The sequence below is a fragment of the Camelus bactrianus genome, chromosome 12 (assembly GCF_048773025.1).
Source record: "Camelus bactrianus isolate YW-2024 breed Bactrian camel chromosome 12, ASM4877302v1, whole genome shotgun sequence".
Classification (NCBI taxonomy): Eukaryota; Metazoa; Chordata; class Mammalia; order Artiodactyla; family Camelidae; genus Camelus; species Camelus bactrianus.
In genome coordinates this window covers 30,982,335-31,007,418 of record NC_133550.1, presented here as the reverse complement: position 1 = coordinate 31,007,418, position 25,084 = coordinate 30,982,335, and the positions used below count along the sequence as shown (strand labels likewise).

At 43.8% G+C, this 25,084-nt stretch overlaps 1 protein-coding gene across 2 annotated transcripts in view; it reads left to right on the top strand.

The window, feature by feature from the left end:
• The first annotated feature begins 15,902 nt into the window (after positions 1-15,902).
• Positions 15,903-25,084, top strand: part of RFX4 (regulatory factor X4) — a 152,406-nt gene continuing 143,224 nt past the window's right edge. For both annotated transcript variants that reach the window (XM_074375133.1, XM_074375131.1), the window contains exon 1: positions 15,903-17,729. The gene's annotated coding sequence lies outside the window, so the exon portion shown is untranslated. The remainder of the gene's footprint in view (positions 17,730-25,084) is intronic.

The window sequence follows — 25,084 nt, the reverse complement described above, 5'->3', positions numbered from 1 at the left end:
AAGTCCAAAGTCCAGGTATCAGTAGGGTCCTGCTCCCTCTGAAGGGTCTAGGGGAGAACCATTCCCTGCATCTTCCAGCTTCTCGTTGTTTCAAGCATTCCTTTGGCTTGTGGCTGCATAGCTCCAACCTCCACCTCCTTCACATGGTCTTCTCTTCTCCGTATGTCTCTCCCTTGTGTGTTTCTTATAAAGACACTTGCCATCAGGTTAGGGCCCATCTAGATAATCCTGGATGATCTCATCTCAAGATTCTTACTCACATCTGCAAAGACCCTTTTTTTTCCAAATGAGGTCACGTTTACAGGCTCTGAGCGTCAGGAAATGGATATGTCTTTTGGGAAGTTACCATTCAACCCACTATTACAGGTTAACTTACCTACTATAACAAAAAAAGAGATGCTAGCAAACTGGATTTTTAAAATACAGCTATACACCAATTACAAATAATATGCCTAAAGGTAAATCATCTTAATTTTATAGAGGCTAATTTATTTTCTTTCATAGTTAATGCCTTTTGTGTCTTATGTAAGATACTCTTATCTCCCCCCAGATCAGAATATTTTCACCTATATTTTCTATCAAAACTTACAAAGTTTTGCTTTTAATGTAAAAGTTTGTAATCCATATGAGTAGATTATTTTTATGGTGTGAGGTAGGGGTCAATTTCATTTTTTTCAATATAAACAACAATTTTTTTTCAGATTCACTTATGGAATAATACCTCTTTTTGATACTGATCTGCTGTGACAGATAAATGAATCTGTTTCTAGGATCTCTATTCTATCCAATGTTCAAATTGTTTATCCGTGTCCCTATACCATGTTATCTTGAATACTATAGCTTCATAATAAGTCCTTATAGCTGGTAAGACAAATCTTTTCTCTCTACTTCTTTCTCTAGTAGGTTTTGGCTTCTTTGGGCCTTTCATTTTTCTATATTAATTAGGAGACAATAAAGATCTAAATAAAGAAAACTATTATGTTCATGGACAGGAGATAATAGCATAAAGATTCCAGTTCTTCCTAAAATGATCTATGAAATTCCAATCACAATTCCAACTGGATGTTCATGAAACTTGATAAGCTGATTCTAAAATACATTTTCTCTTTGATCCAGCAATTCTGTTTCTAGTAATATATCCTACATATACTAGCACAAATAGGCAAAGTGAATGTACAAAGAAATTCACTACAGCATTGTTGATACTAGAAAAAAAGATTAGAAATAATCTAATATCAACACAGAAGGAACTGATTAAATAAATTATGGGACATCCATATGAAGCAATATTATAAAACTTTTTTTAAAGACCAAGCCAACTGCATATACATATATTATGTCATGAATTCCAACATACATTGTTTAGTGACAAAGGAACATAATAATTTAAATTACATTTTTAAATTATTAATTTTGATTGTAATTATTATCATTAATATTTATTAAGCATTTATTATGAGACAGGCACTTTTCTAAGTGACAGAGCGTGGCTGAAATGGTTTTACCCTAATGGAGTTTTGTTTTTTGTTTTTTTAGGAAAAATAAATTTCCCAGGTACTTTATTTCTTGTTGTTGTTTCCTGTATATATATATATGTTTTTTTTAATCGACGTATAGTCAGTTTACAATGTTGTGTCAATTTCTGGTATACAGCACAATGCTTCAGTCATACATGAGCATACATATATTCATTTTCATATTCTTTTTCACCATAAATTACTATAAGATATCAAATATAGTTCCCTGTGCTATACAGCATGAACTTGTTGTTTATCTCTTCTATATATATCAGTTAGTATCTGCAAATCTGTAACTCCCAATTGATCCCCTCCCACTCCCTTTCCCCACTGGTAACCACAAGTTTGTTCTCTATGTCTGAGAGTCTGTTTCTGTTTTGCAAATAAGTTCTTTTTTTTTTTTTTTTTAGATTCCACATATAAGTGCTATCATATGATATTTTTCATTCTCTTTCTGGCTTATTTCACTCAGAATGACAGTCTCCAGGTCCTTCCATGTTGCTGCAAGTGGCATTATTTTACTCTTTTTTATGACTGAGTAGTATTCCATTGTATAAATATACCACAGCTTCTTTATCCAGTCATTTATCAGTGGACATTTAGGTTGTTTCCATGTCTTGGCTATTGTCAATAGTGCTGCTATGAATACTGAACCCTAATGGAGTTTTGAGAGGCAGCATTACCAGTCATCTACTATTACCAGAGAGAAGGGCAGTGCAATGGAAGCAGCACACTCTTGTATTGAACTTGGAGGATTCAGCCCTGTGTTTAGGAAGAGGGAGCAAGCAGGAAGACACCATGTCTATAGTGTGGGCAGTCCTACTCACCATTCCACTCAATGAGCACATGGTCAGAGAAGAAGGACCATCAGGAGATTAACATTGAAATAGTAATTAGAACATTGACTGAGTGTCTAAAATGAGAAGAATGGAGCATGATGAAAGTCTATGACATAAGAAATTATTTATTTGGGGCCTTTTGGTTGCAAGCAGCAGGAACCAAATTCAAACTGCCTTAAGGAAAAAAGGTGAATTTATTGGTTCCCATGTATGAAAAGTCCAAAAGATGAGAGAACTTCAGGCATGGTTGGATCCCCTGAAAAGGCATCATGGAACTCTCTCCCTTCATTTCCTGGCTCAGCTTCCATCCAGGTGGGATTTAGTCTCAGGCAGGTTCTCCTCTCAGGTGGCCTCCAGCAGATCCAGAATTTTACCCTTCCAGTTTAAACTCTTGTTTGTAAGAATTATTTTATTTTATTTATTTACTTATTTATTTTTTGATGGGGGTACTGGGGGTTGAACCCAGGCCCTCATGCATGCTAAGCATGTGCTCTACCACTGAGCTATTTTCTCCCCTCTTGTTTGCAAGAAATCTGACAAAGGCCTTGGCTATGTTTGGACCACATGCCTACACCCTGGCACTGGGAATGGAGTCAGTTCTGTATAGTTCAACCACACAGACTGAAGTAGATGGTATCAAAGAAAAACGGAGCGGTTTGCAGTAGAATGAGTGTGAATAAGTAGATGCTGAGCAGGCAGAACCTACAGTTGTCTGCAGTTGAGGCTGAAACTGTTTGGAAACCTAGGAGTAGCTATTTGGAATGTGGAATTTAAGATGAGGAGCTCTACCAAACATGAAAATATTTACCACTCTTCTGAATAAATGTTCTTGGAGTTGCTAAGCTGCCTTTTATTGCTTCTACCCTTGTGACAGTATTGAAGGGTCCCCTAAATTGGAAGGTGGTTGAGGAAGAGCCATGATAGCCTTGTCTTTTATTTTTGCCTTTACTTTGCATCTATCCCTGAGATTAGGAACATCATCTTCTTGTTACGTTCCTTGCACTTAGCCTGGTTGATAGTGGGGAGTAAATGAATATTTAACAATTAATGGATAAACTGATGAATAAAATATAATTTCTAACAGTATCTTTTGTTATTAAATCTTCTAAACTCTATTCTTGAAATGAGCTGTTTTGTCTTCCCACTTCAATTGCCATTCTTTTTTCTGGGTTTCCTGGCTCTTCTGCCCCTTGATTTTATATCCTGGGTCCTGATAACTTCAGGCCATTCATGTTTTGATGACTCACTTCAACTCTGTGTTAGATTCGTCATTCTTCTGTAGAAGTTGAACCCTCAGTTTTTATAGCTACATTTATGCTCAGTTTAAAAACTATATTTTTCCAGTCTCCCTTGTAGCTAAGAATGGTCATGACTTAGTTCTTGGTGATAGGAGATAAGCAGAGGTGTATGATAACTTCTGGGAAACTTCCGTGGTGTTTGGCCTCCAAAGATGACTCCAACCATTCCTCCCCTCCTGTTCATGCCACATTTCACATTAAGAGGTGTAGTGTGTCCACTGGTGCCCCTTCTCTGGGCTGGCCCTGTGATTGCTTTGATGAATAGAATGCAGAGGAAGGATATTCAAGGACTTCCAAGCTCAGGCCTTAAGAGGTTTGGAACTTTCATTTTCTTCCTGTTGGGACACCTGTGCTTGGAATGATCCCTTTTGAATGCAACTTCCATACTATGAGGGAGCCCAAGCAGCTGTGAGGAAAAAGCCTCATGCAGGAGACCTGAGGCTTCAGGCAATGGTCCCAGTGAGCTCCCAGCAAATAGCCAGTGCCAACTTGCCAGCCATGTAGTTGAAGTCACTTGGACCTATCATTTGTTCATTTGTCCCAGAATGTTGGCCAACACCAAGTGAAGCAGAGCTGTGCTGTCTACTCACAGAATCATGATATACAGTAAATTACTGCTGTGTTAAGCCACTGAATTTTGGGGTGGCTTGTTATACTTCACTAGAAAATTAAAACACTTTCCTTAAAATATAGTTGTCATAAACACTTTGCCTCTTCTTTTCTCTTTCTCCTTCATGTGTATAGGAATGTATACATGATAAATAGAGCTGAAACAGCCATACTGGACTATAAGGTAATCTTAGGAATGTAGGTTATGCAATAGAAAATAACTTGAAGTATCTCTACTTTGTGTAAGAAATAAGCTTCTTTCTTAAATAAGCCACTGTTTTGAAGGGATCTATTCAAGTTGAATCTAATTCTAACTGTATTGACTCATTCTCAGGCACCATTCAAATGGTAATTTGCACACCCCCTCAGTTTTTTCAGTTTGCTTGTTCTTCTGTTCGTTTTTAAAATTAATTTTTGTTTTATCAAATATGTTTGTGTATACAGTTTTAAAGTCCAAGTACGTTGGGAATTCCAGGTTCTGACAAGGGGGACTAGTTTGAGAAAACATCAGGATGGGTTATATAGTTGAAATAGAAAAAGGAAAAGTTAAGAGATGTGGAAAATAGAAATATAAGCAGCAACATTCAAATAATGGAAGTCCCATAAGAAGAGGAAAAATAGAAATAGTAGAGTATTTTAAATGATATAACAAAGGGTTTCTCAGATTAGAGAAATTTTTAAAACCTCGAAGTACAAATACAGGTACTTAGACAAATAGGATCAATGAGGAAAAACATACCTGCATACATTTTTGTATCATTTAAGAGCATGAGAGATGAAGGGAAAAGTCTAAACAGGTCTAGATACAAAGTAAATTGCCTGCAAAGGGAAAAGAATCAGATTAATACCATATCTCTCAAAAGCAAGAAGACCACAGGGCAATATTATCAGTGTTGAGTTAAAAGAACTCAGGACCTAAAATTCCATATTCAGCTAAACTACCATTTAAATATGATGTCAAATAATTATCTTTTTAATCATACAAAGACCCTCTGAAAACCTTCTTAGAAGAAGTGCTCCAGCAAGGAGGGAAAAGATCAAAACTGGAAGGTAAATAAATAACTTGGTGAACTGTTATAAAACTCAGCAAGCATTACAAAAAGATAAACAAACAAAACTTCACATGCGTGGCAGTTTAACTAAAACTGATCAGCTAGATTGAAATTTCTTTTGCTTGAAATTACACATTCAATTTTATTTTTTTTTGGTGGTTGCTCATAACTACTAAAATACAAACTTGGTTTGATTTTACCCTGTGTAATGACAGGTAACAAGGAGGAAAAAACAAAATGTGATGAATAGAATACATGAAAGAAGACTGATATTATTTTTAAAGAATTTAAATATAAGAATAATTACAATAAGTAGAAATAGATAAAACAGAGGATTAATGTGTAACATTATTTACAAGATAAACACTTAAAGGAAAAGGATACAAAAAGATTAGAAGTATAGGGATAAAGAAAGACAAACCAGAGAAATATGAATTTTTTTAATGCAGCTATTTTATCATCAGAACAAACAGATATGACAAAGAAGGATGCTATATATTTGTAAAACACATTTCACTAGATACAATGATGATCATACATGTATATTCACATAAGAATTCTCTGAAATATATATATATTTCTTTTTTTAATGTCCATTGAAAGAAATAACTAAGTCAACAAGTCTAGTTAGTAGTATGAGATACATCAGTGTAAGCATTTGAAATACTCATGCAACAGAAAATCAGATCTGTGCATGTTACTGTATGTAAATTATTCCTTATCTCAGTTCAAGTCCTCCAAGAGCAGGAGCCAAAACAAGATTAGACATGCAAGACATTTACTGGGTAGAAGTTCCCATAAAGGGTAAAGGGAACAGAACAGAAGTAGATGGGGAGAGTCTTCATACTTCAGTGCACATCTGGTACCTGTGAAAGAAGAGGGGGAAGGCAGACTGAGTGGGAAGACTCACACTTCAACATGATTCTAGAATGTGTCAGCAAGGTGAAGAGGGAGACCTCAAGCCAAAGCCTGCATCCTGCACAGATGAACAGCCCTATCCCCCTGCTGTGCCCAGTCACTCAAGTGTGGCCTCAGCAGGCAAGAACGCAATAGTCGTTCAACTATGTTCGTCAGCCATGCTTTCTACAGCAGGTTCTCTTGAGGGAGATCTGAGCACCACTTCTCCATGATTGTCACATGCCTAAATAAAGTGAAGAGAAAAGGACCCAATAGTGTTCTTCTACACCAGCAATAACCACTTGTGAAATGCAACAAACAAGATGTCATGCACAATAGCAATGCAACCATGACATCTCCTGGAATAAATCAAACCAAGGCAGACTTTTACCAAGGAACTCAATTTCAATGAAAGGGCACACACATTTTTTTAATGAATGGAGAAACTATACTATGTTCATATATGGAACAACTAACATGTAAACATGCTGATTCAACTCAAAATAATTTTAATTTTAATTGAAGGCCAGTTAAAATTCCTCAAGGATTTTTAAAATAAATCTGACAAATTCTCAAATATATATGGAAAAATTAGTGCCACGAGTAGCTAAATCTGTTTTTAAAAAGAAGAGAAGGGAGAACTTGCCTACCAAATATAAAGAAATGTTGCAAAACCATAATAATAAAAATGGAGTAGCATCAGATCAGAAACAGGCAGAGATGAAAGAAAAATACTAGAGAGTACATGTGCAGAAAATTAGAATATGATTGCATTGGTACCAAAAGCCAGTGGAGAAAGTATGGATGATTTAACGTTAGTTGCTGTGGATGGAGTTGTGTGCCCCTCCCCTGCCAAAATTCATGTGTTGTGGCTCTAACCCCCAATGTGACTGTATTTGGTAATAGGGCATTTAAGAGGTAATTAAGTTTAGATGAGATTATAAGTGTGGAGCCCTAATCCTATAGGAACCCTCCGTCCAATGGCCTTAAAAGAAGAGGAAGAGAGAAAGGTCTCTCCATCTCTCTAGGTGCACACACCAAAGGCCATGTGAGGACACAGAGAGAAGGCGGCCATCTGCAAGCCAGAAGGACAACTGTCCTATGAAATCAAATCGACCAGAACTTTGATCTTGAACTCATAGCCCCAGAACTGTGAGAAAATAAAATTCTGTTGTTTAAATCACCCAGTCTTTGGTATTTCACTATGGCAGCCTAAACTGACTAAGACAATAGTTTTGGTGAAACAAGATGGTTAACTATATTGAAAAAATATATATGCAAAGATGAACTGCAGATGGATTAAATGTCTGGATGGAGTGGTAAAAAGATTAAGCTAATGAAAGAAAAATGGAAACTTCCTTTGTGATTTTGGAGAAAGATTTCTTAAATAAGACCCTCAAAGCATAAACCATAGTGTGGAAAAAAAAAGTTGGAAGTGACATCCCATCACTTTTGTCAAATTCTGTTCATTAGATGTAAATCGCTAGGTCCAACTCACCCTCAAGGAGCGAGAATTACAAGTGTCTGGATACCAGAGGTGGGGATGTAAAGGTTGCTTAATACAGGATCTAAATAAGCAGTTCACTAAAGATAAAATGCAGCAATCTGATAAAACAAGAAAAGGTGCTGAACCTCAGTACAAGTTAAAACAGTAATTATTGACCATTTTTACTCCATGTTTGGCTAAAAAATTTTTAAGTAATGACATTTAGTGCAAGCAAGGGCATACATGCACTTTCATGTATTGGTGATGGAAGTGTGAACTGTTAAACTTTTGAGGAAAGCAATCCATCCAGGTCATTCAAATATTAAATGATCTAGCACTCTCCTTCATGGCAGTCTATCTGATAGAGACAAAAGCACCAGGGCTTAAGAACATATGTGCAAGGATGGTCTATTGTAACCTTATTCATGATGGTAAGAAATAATAACAAAAGAAATAAAACTGGAAACAGCCCAAATAACCTTCAGTAAAGGAAACATTGGAGAAATTATGGTACTAAAATATGAAATAATCTTATACAATTAATTTGTTTATGTTTGAGCATAGAGAAAGGTGTGGAATCACATATACTAAACTATTAGTCTGTGTTACCACAATAGGATTATAAGGGAGAAGGGACATTATCAAATAATAATTTCAATACATACTTATATATGATTTAAGTTTTTATAGCAAATGTATTAGTTTTGTTATTTAACAAAGGGAACAATAATTTTTAAAAGATAAATTTACATTTCCAGTTGAATTAAAATCTCATTGGAATTTCTTTTGAAATTACATTTAAGTGTGTACATTTTTTCTCCCAGTCATTTATGCATTTTAAAAGCACATATAGTCCCCAAGTATGACCTGTCTACTATATGTAGGAGCAGCAGCTACCAAGAGTAAAGCATTTCACTGTAATAAGTCAGTTCTTTTCATGAACAACAACGAGGAGAGAGATTTTTGCAGGACTGGGGACTTGGGTCTTCTCTGCATCTGTCAAATCAAACCAAGGAACTGAGTTTTGAAGACTCCATCTTGAGAAACGGGTGGAGTGCGAAGCTTTGTGCCGTTCTTAGTGAATATTATTTCTCACAAGTGAACTGCTGATGGAATCAAACAGGAGAGTGTTGGAGGTCATGTGTTCCGGCAAGGCAAGGACCTGGAGTGAAGGTATTCATGGACAAGATGTATGTTTTGTTAGTTGAGCAGAGGGCTCTTCCCACTACACAGCATGAAGTTATGCAAGACTGATCCTCTTTTAAATGGTATGGCAGACACTACTGGCTGCCTAACCATTCCTCTCCTTCTTCCCTGGTAACTGAACACAGATTTGGTTCGTGTACCTGGTATCTGTGTATTTCAGAGGAAGATGGACCCCCTTCTAGCTCCAGGGGAGAGTTTTGGCTCACCTTACTCTATCATGGTATTTATTTGCCCTTTGTCTGTTATTTGTTAAGGAATGAATAAACAAATCAAATTTTCAGTGGGATAGGAGGAAAAATCTTCAAAAAGCCTTTTGAGAAAGTTTTCCTACTCTTAAGAAAGGACAAAGGAAGAGAGATATTCTCTTTTCTCCTTCTAGTCTTGGTGGTTATTTATCTTATAATTCTCTTTTTCTTGGTGTGTGTGTGCGTGTGTATATAAAATATATATATATATATTTTATTGGCATGTAGTCAGTTTACAATGTTGTGTCAATTTCTGGTGTATAGCATAATGCTTCAGTCATACATGAGCATACATATATTCATTTTCATATTCCTTTTCACCATAAGTTACTACAAGATATCGAATATAGTTCCCTGTGCTATACAGCATGAACTTGTTGTTTCTCTCTTCTATATATATCAGTTAGTATCTGCAAATCTCTAACTCCCAGTTTGTCCTTTCCCACTCCCTTCCCCCACTGGTAACCACAAGTTTGTTCTCTATGTCTGAGAGTCTGTTCCTGTTTTGCAAATAAGTTTGTTTGTCTTTTTTTTTTTTTTTTAGATTCCACATATAAGTGCTATCATATGATATTTTTCATTCTCTTTTTGGCTTATTTCACTCAGAATGACAGTCTCCAGGTCCATCCATGTTGCTGCAAATGGCATTATTTTACTCTTTTTTATGACTGAGTAGTATTCCATTGTATAAATATACCACAGCTTCTTTATCCAGTCATCTATCAGTGGACATTTAGGTTGTTTCCATGTCTTGGCTGTTGTCAATAGTGCTGCTGTATATTTATCTTGTAATTCTCTGAATTTATCCCTTTCTTCTTCATTCTTTCTCTTCCCTCTCTGAACTTCTTTTTGCAAACGCACATTTATTGACTCCCTCATAAGACATCTCCCTAAGACAGTGTTTCTTAAAAAGAGTCTAAGAACCCTCTGCATCATATCATATAGGGCATTTATTTAAAAATAATAAGGATGGGAGAATAAACCAAACTTAAAATAAAAAAAGGTTACTATAGGAGGAGGAGAATACAGAATCAACAGGACAGGAATAGAATAGAAAATCTTTCTTAATATACCTTGTGCAGATTTGATCTGCATATTTGGCTTTGGAAACATGCAAATGATTTACATGTGCTTTAAAAAAAAGAAATCGAAGTGGAAAGAAAAATCTAAATGAAACAAATAAATCAATTTCCAGTTTCAGTTCTCATGTAAAGAGCTTGGAAATCATTTGCCCCATCCTTACAACAAGAAAAGCAGACTGAAAAGCAATGACTTTTTGGATCCATTAGAGAATTGAGGTTGCAGGGCAAAGCATCACTCCAAAATATGGAGAGATGTGAGAACCTAGATAGAGCATCATAGCTGAGATCTACTTACCAGGAGCAGAAGACACTGGAGCCATGAACTGATAGTACATTTAAATGGCAATGTTCATGAACTGAGAGTGGAGACTGAGTGTAGACTAGTATGAGAGTGAGAAGCCCCTGGGGATCTCTGTCTGAAGGAAGGGGGCCCCTGAGTTTCCTGGGCTTTACCTCCAACAACTACACAAGGTCCTCAGGGTAAAGAGCTGAGAAAGATCCCTCATAGCTCTGTCAGGGGGAGGGAAAGACTAATAATTGTGAAATAGGCCCAGAGCTTTTTCCATAGAAAATGCCTACTCTCCAGGGCAGAAGACGACTAGAGCCTTGTTCCAGAGCCCTGGGAGAAGGGCATTCATTACTCCTGCTGCAGCCCCCTCTAGCTTTCTCATCTCACCTAAGGGGAGGGAAGGTGGGAAGGACACTATAGAAGAATAAACACTTGTGAAAATTATAGTCCAGAGATACAGGCCCAATAAAAGACTGAGATTTAGTTGGAATATTATGGAAGGGTCCCCCTCCTTCACACCTTACCACCATACCAACGGGGGTCCAGTATAATAATGGATCAACTGAAAGAGCTGCAAGCCGCAGACCGTGTGTGAGGAGGCGTACTTAATGGAAGCCTGAAGTTGAAAGGGGAGCCACAAAGAAGGACACTAAGTGAAACTGAAACCTTTGACACCTACAGCTACAGCAGACATCAAACACAGCACATCTCCTCGCCAGATTAACATAAATCCTCACACTAAAGGCTCAGTTCCTATTTCCCAATGCAGCATGTCCAGTTTTCAGCAAAAAATTACGAAATGTGCCAAAAGGCAAGATAAAAGCAGAAGAGACACAGCAAACGTCAGAACCAGACACATCTGTATGGCACTGATGTTGGAATTATCAGACAGGGAATTTAAGATAACTGTGATTAATATGTTACAGGCTCTGGTGGAAAAGTAAACACCATTAAGAACAGGCAGGTAATTTAAACAGAAAGATGGAAATTCTAAGAAAGGATCAAAAAGAAATGTTGGAAATCAAAAACAGTTTAACAGGAATGAAGGATACTTTTGATGGGCTCATTAGTACACTGGACACAGCTGAGAAAGAGTCAGTGAGCCTGAAGATAGGTCAATAGAAACTGCCCAAACTGAAATGCAAAGAGGAAGAAGAATGAAAAAAAAGGAATGTAATGTCCAAGAATTTGTGGGGCAGTTTTAAAATATGTAATATATATGTTATTGGAATATCAGAAGGAGAAGAAAGAACAGAGCAAAAGAAATAGCTGAAGTAATATTGGCCAAGAACTTTCTAGTACTGACAGACACCAAATCACAGACCCAAGAAGCTTAGAAAACACCAAGTAGAATAAATACAAAAACAAACAAACCCCATCACACCTAGGCATATCATTCGTGAAATGCAGAAAATCAGAGACAAGAAAAAATTTTGAGAAAAAAGTCAAAAGGAAAAACAACACCTTACCTAGAGAGGGACAAGGTTAAGAATTACAATGAACTTTTCATGGTACATCATGCAAATAAGAAGAGAATGGAGTGATATACTTAAAGTTTTTTAAAATAGGACACCAACTTAGAATTCTGTATCCAACAAAATTAATGTCCAAATTGAAGAATAAAGACATTCTCTGACAAACAAAAACAGGAAATTCATCGCCACCAGACCTTCCTTTCAATAAATGTTAAAGGAAGTTCTTCAGAGAGAAGGAAAATATCAAAAACTCTGATCTATGTAAAGAAAACAGGAGCACTGGAGGAGGAATAAACAGAGGTTAAACAAAATCTTTTATTTTCCTTATTCTTAATTGATCTAAAAGCTTACAGTTATTTAAAGGAATAATGGTGACAATGTAACAGGTGATTGTAGCATATGGATAAGTGAAATAAATGACAGCAATGTCGTAAGAGACAGGAAAGAGGAATTAAGAATACTCTTTTACAAGGTACCTGCACTACATGTGAAGCAGAATAGTGTTATTTGAAGGTGGATTTAGATTAGTTATAAATGTATATTGAAAACTCTAGGGCAACTAAAAATTTTTTGAAGTATAATTTACTAAGAGGGGAGATAAAATGCTCAGTTTAAACCAAAGAAGGCAGACAAAGAAGTTTCTGGCAATGAATAGAAAACAGTTACAAACATGGTTGATGTGAACCCAAATACATCAAGTAATCACTTTAAATATGAATATTTAAATATGCTAACTGAAAGACAGAGATTGTCACAGTAGATTAGAAAAACAAGACTCAACTATTTGCTGTCTATAGAAACACACTTTAAATATAAAGACTCTGATATGTTAGAAGTAGAGGGATTGAGAAAGATATATGTACTCTGCTAACATCAATCAAAAGAATGCTGGGTAGTGCTACTGATTTCAGAAAAAGCATACTTCAGAATAAGGAAGATTATTGGCAATAAAGAGAGGTACTATGTGATAATAAAAAGGTCAATTCTCCAAGAAGATACAACAAATGAATAAAGTCAATAACTTATCTACACAGATTTTTTCCTGAGACTTAAAAACACAGTTATTTGTACAGTCTTTGCCTAATGACAAAATGCACCAAAAGAAAAAGATCTTAAACGATTTTCAGTAATCACATTGTTAATATTGACATTGATATTCTGAAACCATCACACGCATGCACACAGCTATAAAGAGCACTGTCCGATCCTTCAGGGACTCAGGGCCAAGTGCAAGGGACAGACGTAAAAGCTATTAATCGTGGCAACATAGTAAATAATATAACAGGGATATGGACAAGATGCTGGGGTGATATCCAGGAGGAAACGCTTAACTTAGCATACTAAGATCAGGAAAAGCTTCCCAGAGGAAGTAACGATTGAGCCATTATTTTTCCTTAGGGGTTGAAAAATGTAATACTTAATTGTATAACTCCTTCTTCACGTATTAGCTGAAATTCTCAATAAAAAAATTTTCCGTCAGTTCTTTTGTTGCCTTCAGATAGAATTTATATAAGAAAGGCAAGATAAATGTTTGATTTTCCTCTTTACTTATCAGTTTTCAAAATAGTAATTCTGTTCTCTAGATTCCTCCAAAGGTGAATCTCTTTGGGTATTTTGTTGTAGTGTATTATGTCCTCATAGCATTAACACATTTGATGTGCTTCAACCCATTAAGTTACTATTTTCAGTGCTAAAACTGTCCCATCTTTAAGGTGGCCCCTGTACCTTTTGACATGACCCTTGTGGTTTTTCATAACTTCCTTTCTCTTTGGCATGACCAAATGATCCAGGCTCATCTTTTATATTTCTTGCCCAGACATGGAATCAGCCATTTCTCCAAGGAGCTGGTTCCTTCCATGGGAAATGGTGTTTAGAGCATTTAGAAAGCTTTTAAATGGTGGTCTCCTGTCTCTAGTTTCACTCTGTTTAAAAACATTCTCTGTCCTTTATGCCACTGTCTGATGATCTTTGTCTAATGCAGATCTGAGCATATCCCTTACTTGATAATTGTCCAAGCTGCATCATCCTCCAGATGTTCAAGTCTAAGCTCCTTAGATTGGCACACAGGACCCTTTTTGGGCCTACCTTTGTGGTTCACATTGCTGTCTTCTAGTTTACCCACACACTGCCCTCCAACCATGTTGAAGCATTTTGTAGCTTTCCAACTGAGCCATGCATTTTGTCTTTATAATTACATATTTGAAACCATGTTCTGTTCATTGCCAGAAACTTCTTTTTCTGCCTTCCTTGATTTTAATTGAGCATTTTCTGACTATCAGTGACAATTGTGGGCAGCAATCAATTCAGCCGCAGGTGGTTCCAGAGTGAGCTGGAGATCCCTTCCTCCCATAGCAGCTCCAGGCACCCCACATAAGGTACTTATCCAGCTGTTTTATAGTTCTTCTTGACTCTCCTTCACTGAACCAAGACAACGTAAGGTAAACACAGTCTTATTGGACTATTTATCTCCACACTTTGCAGGGGTGCACCAAAAGTGCTCCAGCAATGTTTGTTGAAGTAATTACTTAACTATGTAATTAACAAATGAATTATTACCAGACATAAGGTTGTGCTCATATTGTTAATATAAGATCCATGAAGGCAGGAATTTTGTTTATCATTTGTTTATTTATCATCAGCCCTCCCAACATCATGTAAACTCCAGGAGGTGGAAGGGAAGGAAAGGAAGCTTGTCTATCCTATTCGCCACTGAACCTTTGCCTAGAACAAGACTGACTGTTCAGGTATTGGCTGAAATACAGAAAGGAAGAAAGAAGGGAGGGAGGGAAGAAGGGAGGAAGGGAAGGAAAGGAAGAGTGAGTCTAACTCTGCAGAGGCTTCTCTACTGAAGATGATCCAGGCTTAGACCCACACATAATGCAACTCTATAATGTAAATGTGCAATTGGAGATTTTTAGAGAGGGGATATTGTTTTTTAGATTTCATTTTTAAAATCAGTTGCACAGGGCTCTGAGTTTCACTTAGAATAAAGTGTTTCAGTCCTGTGCAAAGTGGGAAACTTGTGTCTAGTGACTTCACTGCACAGAGAAATCCATGATCTTGTGCTCTGGCGGGTCTATGTCACCTGCTAGCAGTCAGACTAGTGGACGGGCCATTCATAGTGATCAATAAGTGCTATAAATAAAGAGATAGGCTGACAGTAATAAGGAGGACAAGGTTCCAGCCCTCCTGCAGCTTGTGTTCTAGAGTGGAGAGGCATACAATGAACAGGGAAACAAACAATTTTAGACAGTGGTAAGTTCTGTAGAGAAAATAAAACATCAGACAAGTAAATAATTTCAGGAAGGTGAATGTTTTGACTGAGAATGACAAGGCTCTATGGAGACTAGAGCAGTGAGGACAGAGCATTCCAGATGGTCTAGAGGGATCCATCCTGCACTTTCCACTTCTCTGCTGCTCCTTCATCCATTCCAAGGGCTTCAACAGCCACCCAGGTCTACACAAGCAGTGCCACTCCATGCTTTTGTGGGGCTACCTGACTGTCATTGCTACTAGGAAGTTTTACGAGCACTCAAGTCACCTCTCCCTTGCTGCTAAATCTTCCCTCCTCCTGCCACTCCCCTCCTCCTCACATTGGACAATCTCTGTGAATGGTGTCAATAGCTCAGTTCGGAAACATGGACATCACTCCTCCATCCTGCCCCTCACTGGCTATAACCAATCAATGCCAAGTCTGATGGGTGAGACCTCCTCACTATCTCCTGAACTCAGGCATGTCTCCCTGTCCCCACTGCCATGTCCCTATTTCAGGCTATCAGGACTCTTCTCTTCTCTTTTCCCTCCCTTTCTTTCTTTCTTTCTTTCTTTCTTTCTTTCTTTCTTTCTTTCTTTCTTTCTTTCTTTCTTTCTTTCTTTCTTTCTTTCTTTCTTTCTTTCTTTCCTCTCTCTCTCTCTCTCTCTCTCTCTCTCTCTCTCTCTCTCTCTCTCTCTCTCCCTCTCTCTCTCTCTCCCTCTCTCTCTCTCTCCCTTTCTCTCTCTCCCTTTCTCTCTCTCTTTCTCTTTCTCAGTGACCAACACCTCTAGCAACCAGCCCCCATCTTGGTGTCACACTGTGGCCTCACTGATATCCCCAAAACATAAATGTAGTCCTGTATGCTCAGAAACCTTCCAGGCCAGGATACATTTCTTAGCATGACCCTTCTGATCTGATCCCCACCTACCTCCCAAAGAAGTGGCCTGTTTGTTACTCCTTCCTCCCATTCTAGGTGCAGCCGTGCCAGGGTCCAGCCCCCAAACATACTGCACAACTTCCTCTGTCCATAGCAACCCTCAACCCCCCTGCCTGGTGAATTCAGCTCCTGGCTTAGTCATCACTTCCTGGAGGAGGCCTGCCTTTACACCACCAGCCTTGTGTCCCCGTTCTTGGTTCCCACAGTACTCACACTTTACCCACTGCCCCCCTGTGCTGTATTTGCTTTGGATTTCAAGCTCCTGAGGATAGGAGCTGGGTCATACATTGTTGTGTCCACAGCATCTGTGTAGGGCAAGAGAACTACACTGAAGCCTAGCTGTCCTCCTGTCTAAAAGTGAGGACAACAGTAATACGTATATGTTAGCTGTATTGTGAGGATTAAATGAGATAATGCATGGAAAATGCCCATCACAGTGGAAGCACAGTCAGTATGTAGAGAGTAAATGATAGCTATTATTACTGTATAATGTTGTTAGCACTAAATCTGAACAAATGTTTTATTGAAGTTTGAAATACATTCAGGAAAATGCATAAAATCATAGGTGTCCAGAGCTTAATGAATTTTCATAAGTGAATGCCCCCTTGTCAGCAGCCCCCAGATAGCACTATTTTTAAGCTCAAATGTTACCCTCTCAGAGAGGCCCTCCCTTATCTCCCACCCCCTACATAGCACTCATCATCAGACATCCTATATAATCTAATTATATATTTCATATATTATCCATCTCCCCTCACTCCAACATAAGCTGCAGGAGGGCAGGAATTTTTTTTAAATCTAGTTTGATTATGCTGTGTATCAGTAATTGACACATTTTAAACTGACTATACTTCATTTTTAAAAATAGTTTGTTCACTGCTGTATCTTCAATTCCTAGAATAGTGCTGGGCACGTAGTAGATGCGCAATAAAAACTGACTAAGGAATGAATGAATAAGTGCTTATATTAATTTCTTTAAGCTCACGAGTGCTGCGGCACTGTCATGTCCGAGAACTAGTACCCTTCCAGGTTAGACAGCACACAGCAGGGACTGGGTGCACCCAGCCCAGCCTTCACCCTGAACTGTGCAGGGCAGGCTCTTTCTCCTCACTCCTCCCAGGCGAACTTGGCCCACCCCACCCCCACCTCCATTTTGCGTGTGTAATAATTAAAATAAGAATAATAGCAACAACCATAATAATAGCCTCATCTTCCCTCTGGAGACCACCCCCCTCTCCTCCCCACTGCATCCCTCAAGGATTTTCCCTGGACCTGAAGCACTCTGGGTGATGCACTCTCCACTCTGAGAGCATGCTCTCGGATACCACTGGAATGCACCTGGTCAAGCTCCCTGCCAAGTCTTCTACCTCTGGATGGGCCCCCTGCAGCCAGGCTGATGGAGGCTTTTATCATTCACCCATTTCGCTGAGGGAGAAACTGGCTGAGAGAAGTCTCGTCCACTCGGATCTTCTGACTCGGAAGCCCGCCGTCTTTGCCGCCATGCACACCGCAACCACGTGTGGTGATCACCACCGTCTCCTTTGGTAAGTAAAGGTTTTCATCCACCTCTTTCACTTCTCTAACCATCGCGGCCCGGAAGAATATGCTTGGCCCTGCTCTGGGCTCTGGGCAAATGTCTGTGAACAAAGTTTCTGCGGACACAAACTGGTAATGAACCAGGCACCAGCCGGAGCAAGAGGGGCCCCTCTCACAGCGGTCAGGCACAGTCATTCCGAGAAGCTGCAAGAAGAGAGTTGCAAGTAGAACAGTGAATGCTCAGCTCCTTTTACAATTACTATCTCTTTTTGTCTTCCCCCAAACCTTGAGAAGGGACACTTTTGCCTCATTTTACAGACGAGGAAACTGAGGCAAGGAAATAGTAAGGAATTTACGGAGTAGGGATTCGAACCTAGAGCTCTGAAATACGCCGAGCCCGGACTCTGTCCAGCCCGCATGCCGCGCCTCCTCCTTCCTCCCGCACCGTGACCTTAACTCGGCACGTGCTGGCCCCTTGCCCCCCCCCCCAACACTGTCCCGCTTAGCCCTGCTTGGGGAGAGCGTATTGGGGGGCTTTCGGAGGGACCAGGGAAAGCTGCGTCCCGCTTGAGGTCCCGGCTTAGAGACTCCCGTCTCACGGCGTTAGGGACCCCGGCCGCCCGCCCCGCCCCTTCCGCGGCCGGGCCGGCGCTGCCTCTGTCCATGGTCAAAGCACCCGGGTAATCCGCCTTTCTCTTCCGCCCGCCGAGCCCCATTCATATTCTAATCACAGCGCAGCCGGCCCGCGAACAGCCACTTTATCGGGGCCCGCCGAGACGCAGCCTGCCCCCTCACTTTTACTTCCAGCCCCCCAGCTCCTCGTACTCCCTCCTCCTGCACTTTACACTCAGCCGAGGAGGGGGTCCCTGGGAAAACCGCGTCCCCACTCGGGCTCCGGGGCTTCTCACAAACTTCATGGCTGGCTGGGGGGCGGGGGCGGGAGGAGGGAAGAAGGGACGGAGACAGACAGACTGACAGAGTTACAGGAAGAGGCGGGGGCTGCAGGGGGGTGTCAGAGAGACCAAGGGGGATAGAGACAGAGAGGGGCAGAGTCCTAGGGAGAGACAAAGAGATGAAGGGGCAGGGGCTGGACAGAAACTCAGGCAGCCCAAATCCGAGAAATAGAGGGGGAAGGACAGTGATGAGAGACACGGAGACGGGCGGAGAGGGAGAAACAGACAGGGAAAGGAGGCACGGTGAAGGAGGAAGACAGAGAAAGTTCTGGAGATGAGTCAGCCTCTCACACCCTCGGTGCCAAGCTGCCTTCTCGCCGCCCAGGTTGAGGGGTGGGGTCTTAGGGCTGCAGTTCCCCCCCGCCCCAGCTCTCTTCACTTCTCCACGCGTGTCTGCGGATCCGCGTGGAGGGGAGTCAAGGCTTAACTCCTCCCGCAATCCCAGGGCCCTCACTCAAAATCTAACCCGGGACCAAACTAGGGTGGGGATACAAGAGGAGAGGGAAAGGAGTGGGGCCCACTCGTGGCCGCGTAGATGACTCCTCAGGCTCCTCGGAGTCCCCTGCCCCCTCCCCCGCCCCAAGCCTGCGCCGCGCCTGGCCGGATCGAGGGAAGGGTAGGGAGGGGGGAGGGGGCCACATCTAAGCCAATTTTGATTTCGCCTATAATGAGTGCCGGGAGAAGGCTGGAGAAGGCCTCTGGAACTTTAAATAAGAAAAACGTTGCTAATGCTATAATAGAAGGGGGAAGTCGGAGGGCTGGGATTGCGTCGCTCTGAGCCCCCCTTTTCGGAGGCGGCTTTTCTTATTCAAAACAGGCCCACAATGGGCTTCACAGTGCGCCTCGCCACGGCCCCATCTGACGAGCGGCCATTCATCAGGCCGGCTGGCCTATCAATGACATTGCTCCCATCGGGGCTCCTATAAAATGATGCTTTTTCCCATGAAACATCCGCAAACATTTTGACGGGTTTGGCTTTGCCCGGCTGGATTACTGAGTGTCCCCTTGCTCGCTCGCTCTTTCCCTCTCCCCCTTCTCCGAGCTCTCTCCCTTCTCTCTCTCTCCTCTTTTCTTCTTTCTCTTTTCTTCTCTTTCTTCCTTTTCCTTTCCTCCTTTATCCTTTTGCTCTTGCACTCCCTGCGTCTCTCCTTCTCCCGTCCTTCCTTTCTGGGCAGCTCTAGCACAGGGGATCCCCAAACATCAGGACTTTTGGGGGGCGCCTGTGCTGTCCATGGGAAGAGCATGCATTGTGGGTTACTGGAGGAACCCGACATGGATTCCACAGGTTAGTCCTACTGGTGGGGGTTGGGGGAGACACTGGGAGGGAAAGAAGAGGGAAAACGGGAACTTCAGAAAGAGTTGCAAAAAGTTCAGGAGGGTCAACTTGACAGTGGAACCCCAAGAAATAACGAAGCGTGCAGAAGTTTTCAATCCCATGCGATATGTGATGTGTGGAAGCAGATGCGTGGAAGTGTGTAAGTGTATGATTGTGTGTGTAAGTGTGTGTGTGTGTGTGTGTTTGTGTGTGTGTGTGCGCGCGCGCGCAGAGGAGCGCGCTTTTGCTTGTCCTGGACACAAAGTTACGTAAAGATTCGCTGGCTCGCGGCGAGCTCGAGGTGCCACTTGCAGAAACCTAGCGAGTCGACCGCCCCCTCCCGGGCCCGGCTCCTCCCCAGGTTTTGGGGCCTCGGAATAGCGGTGCGCTCTGTAGCTGGTGGCTAGGGCCAGGAAGCCGAGCGGAACGCCCCAGAGGCGGGGGAGGGCGAAGGCTTCGCACAGCGCCTGGGAGGTGGGGACCGAGGCTCCGACTGGTGGAGATGCGCAGCTGGAGGGAGTGGCGGCGGCGAACCCGGTGGTCCTGGGGAATCCGCGCCCGGTCGGGAGTGGGAGCCCCGAGCGTCTAAGGCGGGGTGTAGCCTCCCTGTCCCGAAGGGGCACCAGATGATGCGCTTCGCTCGGGACTGTAACTATGCTGGAGGGAGGGCAGAAGGATGTGCAGCGGGTGAGGCCTGGCGTCAGGGTCTGCAAACTACTTGGCATTTGGGGGGCTGTTGGCTCTGGGCGTCAGATTTTGGGGTCGCGGCGGTCGGTAACAACGGAGAAAGCAAGCCAAGGGAATCTCTTACAACGAAAAAGGCCAGCGTCTCGGTTCTTCCTCCAGTAGAGCCTTCGCCACCTCCCACTTCTAGCATCTCTGAAGAGCGACCAAACTTTAAGATCAGAGTTATGGTCCCTATGCCCCTTCCAGGTGGAAGAAATTCTCTGGAAACTCACCTACTCCCCCAGCCGCAGTCTTCCAACCAATGCACTCTTTTACGGGCTCGACTGCAGCCTTGGGGTTTCTTGGGGAGAGGCAGAAACAGAGCAGTGAGCTCAGCCTGGGCCGATATAGCAGCTTGACGCGATGCTTGGGAGGATGCCTAGGAGCATCCGCTGCTGGACTTCGCAGCGCGAAGCAACAAGTGCCTTCCAGCCTCTGTTATCCCCTAACACACGCGCGTCTCTTCCGTGAGCAAATAAACAACACACGATTGTTTCCGCACTTTCACCTCGAAGCAGGCTGGAAACGGATGTGGGGTGGGAGTAGGGGTCATCTAGGCATCGCCCCAGATGGTCTTTCTTCTTCCCTGCAGAAAGATTTCTAGCCCCTCCTGGCTTCTGCTGAGGCCCTGGTGGTCAAGACACGCATCCCCTCTGGCCAAGGGGATCTTCGGTTTTCCGGAGTAGTCGTCTATCTCTGATCCCCAAAATCCGTCTCCATTACGTTCTCCTAAGTGGGTGTGGACCCCCTGGGAGTGGGGAGAGGCTGAGCCCTGCAGTTCTCCTTACTATATGAGATGACAAATGAAGGCAAGAAGAGGTATCGCCTGCCCCGCGCGGGGCGGCGAGTGCGCGGCGGGCCCTGCTGGGGTCCTCTCCGCTGGCGGTAAAGAAGGTGCCCAGAGAGGGAAAAGATCTCCTCCCTCTATACTTCTATGCCAGGTGCATATGCCACTACACACCTCCTGAGCACCCCAACTTTAGAGGTGAATATCCTTGAACAAAATTAAACCCATGTCTGCAATGTTTGCAGCCAAGTATTTGCAAAGGATCCACTTAGGGACCTGGAAGTCTCCTCGCCCCACACCAGCCATGGCCCAGCTGAGGGTTTTAGCCGCTCCCTCAACATGACTGGAGTTTCTCGGTGCGTTTTTGGGAGAGTTGTGGGGCTATGGAAACATTCTGTTTTCTGTCCTCTAGCTGGTGGTCGTGGAGACACCTGGTCACTTTTACTTAAATTGTAAATATACCCAACGGATTCTGAAATCTTTTCCCCCAATCCACTCCCCTCCCCTCTTCGAAAATCTGGGATCTCTGGATCGCCATCCTAACAAAAAGTTCTGGGAAACGGCAGAGTGAAGAAATGACACGAGGCGCACAAGATGACATTTCACCAGGGTCTGCAAAATCGACAAGGGAAGTGCGGCTCGGCGCGGTCCGGTCCAGGAGCCTTCCCTCACCTCGCCTGGAGAGAACTTAATCCAATTAGCTTTTCTGTGGAGTTCCCCTTGTTATGTAAAGGCTCTTTCTCCCCGGCTTGCTGAGACCAGCGCTCCTTGGAGAAATTCGATTCTGCTCCTTTTACGGCAGATTGCGCGCGAACCTACAGCAGGACCACGAATATTATTGTTATTATTATTTCAGTCCGAAAGGGCTCGAACAGTCGATTCACAGCAAGTGCTGGGGCGAAGTCGGGAGCATCCAGGGTCGGAAAGGCCGGCGGGCCAGGCCTCCGTCTCCTACTCTTAAAAGGAAAATCCCTGGAAAGTGCCTCGGGCCCGGGAGAACAGTTTTGCAGGGGCCGGAGCTCTAGTGGTGGGCCTGGGGGCCACTTCAGCGTGACCTGCGGAAAAGCGTCTCTTTGTTCCGCGCACCGAGCGGGTAATATATTCCTTGAGTTTTTCCAAAATACTCAACAAGTGTGGGGCCAAGACAATAACCCCGCTGGCAGATTCCGGGGAGCCGGCGCGCTCCTCTGGGCCCTGGGCTAGCTCGCCGCGGAGCGCTACAAAGCAGACCCCTCTCCGAGAGCCGCGACCCGGCGGAGCTCGCGGAGGTAGCGAAGGCCGCAGGCGCGCGCGTGGGGCCGCCGACGTGGCGTGGGGCCGTAGACGCTCCGTCCTGCCGGTGCGCCGTTTGCAGTTGCGTCCCTGCCCGCTCGAGCCGCATCCCCGCGGAGCGCAAAAGCCTGCGAGGAGCTCGGTGTGGCCCCCCACCCACCCACGCGGGCCGCCGGCGGCGCCTAGGTGTTTATGGCCTGAGGGTTCAGTCCCGGCTGCCGTGCCCAGACGAGCGTTGCTCAGTTACTCAGGTACCGGGAAGTTCGAGAACGAGGAGGGAATAGTAGGCAGAATTTTAGGCCACGGAGGAGAACTTGTGGAAAGTGGGCCGGGGCCAAGTTAGTCGCCTACGCAACAGAAGGGTTGTTTCTTGTTAAACGGGATGACGCTTTAGACAGAGGCACAGCTGAGGCCGAACTGGAAACTTCTGCCTCTGCTCACTTAGCGCCCCGACCTCCAAACTCCACAGCTGGGGCGTACAAAGTACCTTTAGAGCCGGATTTGAGCCCCCAGGGCCACAACGGCAGGCAGGCACTCTGGTCTAGAGGCTCCCAGCTCAGCACAAGGCTCGACCTGGTTTCGTGGGCCCGCAGGTGGGGACATTCAGTGGCTTTGGCGCGGGGCCGACGGGGCAGAGAATGTCTGGGTGGGAAAGGTCCTGGGCCTCCTCCATCCTCTTCCAGGCGGGTCCAAGTAAAGGAGCCGCTTTCTCCGCCGGCCCGGGGACTCGGACAGCGAGCTCGGGGAGTAAGGAGGGGTCAGGGGCCTGAGCTTTGCCCCCAAGCCCAAATCACACTGTCTCGCCCTCCCTAGACATGTGTGTGTGGCCGGCTAAGGGGGCATGCCTGCCCCACCCTCCCCACCTGCCAAGCGCCGGCGTCTGGGTTTGGCATCAGGGTCAAGTGAGAGCCGCGTGGTCACCAGATCCCCAGGCCCGGCGGCTGCAGCCCTAGCCAGCACCGACGCGGCGCGCAGTCTGGGCCGGGGGAGCCTCGCACGCGACTTGGTGCGGTGGCCCAGGGCAGCACGCTTTCCCACCATGCCTGTAGGACTTGGAGACCCGGAAAAGTTTGCAGAGGCCGCCCGGCGGCTGGGCCCTTAGATTTCCATAGCTGCACCCGCCCCCTCCCCAGCGCGTCGCCATGGAGACTGCTGGAAGTTGGTGGTGGAAAACAGACCCGGCGCAAAGCAAAATATTATGAGTGCAATTGGGGTGACTTCAGGGGGGCAGGGGACTGGAGGGCAGGAGCGGGAGCCAGAGGCAGAGGCCGACAACAAAGGGCCGAGTACGAGGAGAGAGGAGTTTGCACGGGGCCTCCCTGCCGCTGTGTGAGAGCTGGACCATTCTGCTTCCCAGAGGCGCCAAGGTCTCTAATTTCTCTCCAGCAGCTACACCTTTTCTCAGCCCGCCTGCGCGGCCTCCCTCCCACCCCTCCTCCTCGTCCTCCTCCTCCTTCTCCTCCTCCTCCCCCTCCTCCTCCTCTGGGTTCTCTTCCAGCCTCCCTCCCTGTCCCGTCCGGAGGTTAGGCGCCAGCTGGGCAATGAGCCCGCCTCCCCCACGAGGCACAGGCTCACCGACGTGAAATGTTCTGGCTTTTCTTCCCCACGACCCGTGGGTCGCCCAAGATGAATTTCTCACCCCCCTTCTCAAACTGGATCTGAAAGGGTGAGGGGTTAGGATAAGGCGGGAAAGTGAAGAGAAGGAGGTGCCTGATTAGAAATCTTGGGGTGGGGGTAGTGAGGAGGAGAGCCTACGGATTTGTTTTTCTCCTTTGTACAGTGGGGAAAGCTCTGAGTTATAATTCTGACTCTGAACATTACTTGTAATGTTACTTTACGTAAGCCTTCTAGCCTTTCAAGATTAATTTTAATTGCCTGTAAGGTGAAGGGTTAAACAGTTCACAGACTGGGATTCTCTGACAAGTTATAAGTATCCCTCTTTACTGTAGAACCCAGGAGGCGTGGTTACACTATCTGAACTATCTCCACTGCACAGTTAGTGAATCTCTCCCCTAATTATACACTAAAATATTTTTACAGGTCTTTTAGGATTTTAAGAGTCAAGAACCTTGAATAACCACTTTTTAAAGGCTAATAACTGCCTTTCTCAATTACACCTGAGGTGCATTCCTTAAGGCATTCGATTTTATGGGGCTGTGCCCAGTGTCAATTTAGGAAACACTGAAATGCCTCTTGATGATGATGCCATGGTCACAGACTGTCACATATACTGAGGAGGAAAACACAGTGGCCCATGTGATGAGATGTTGCCATCAAAAGAAAACCAGACTTTATCCTCCATTGCTCAAG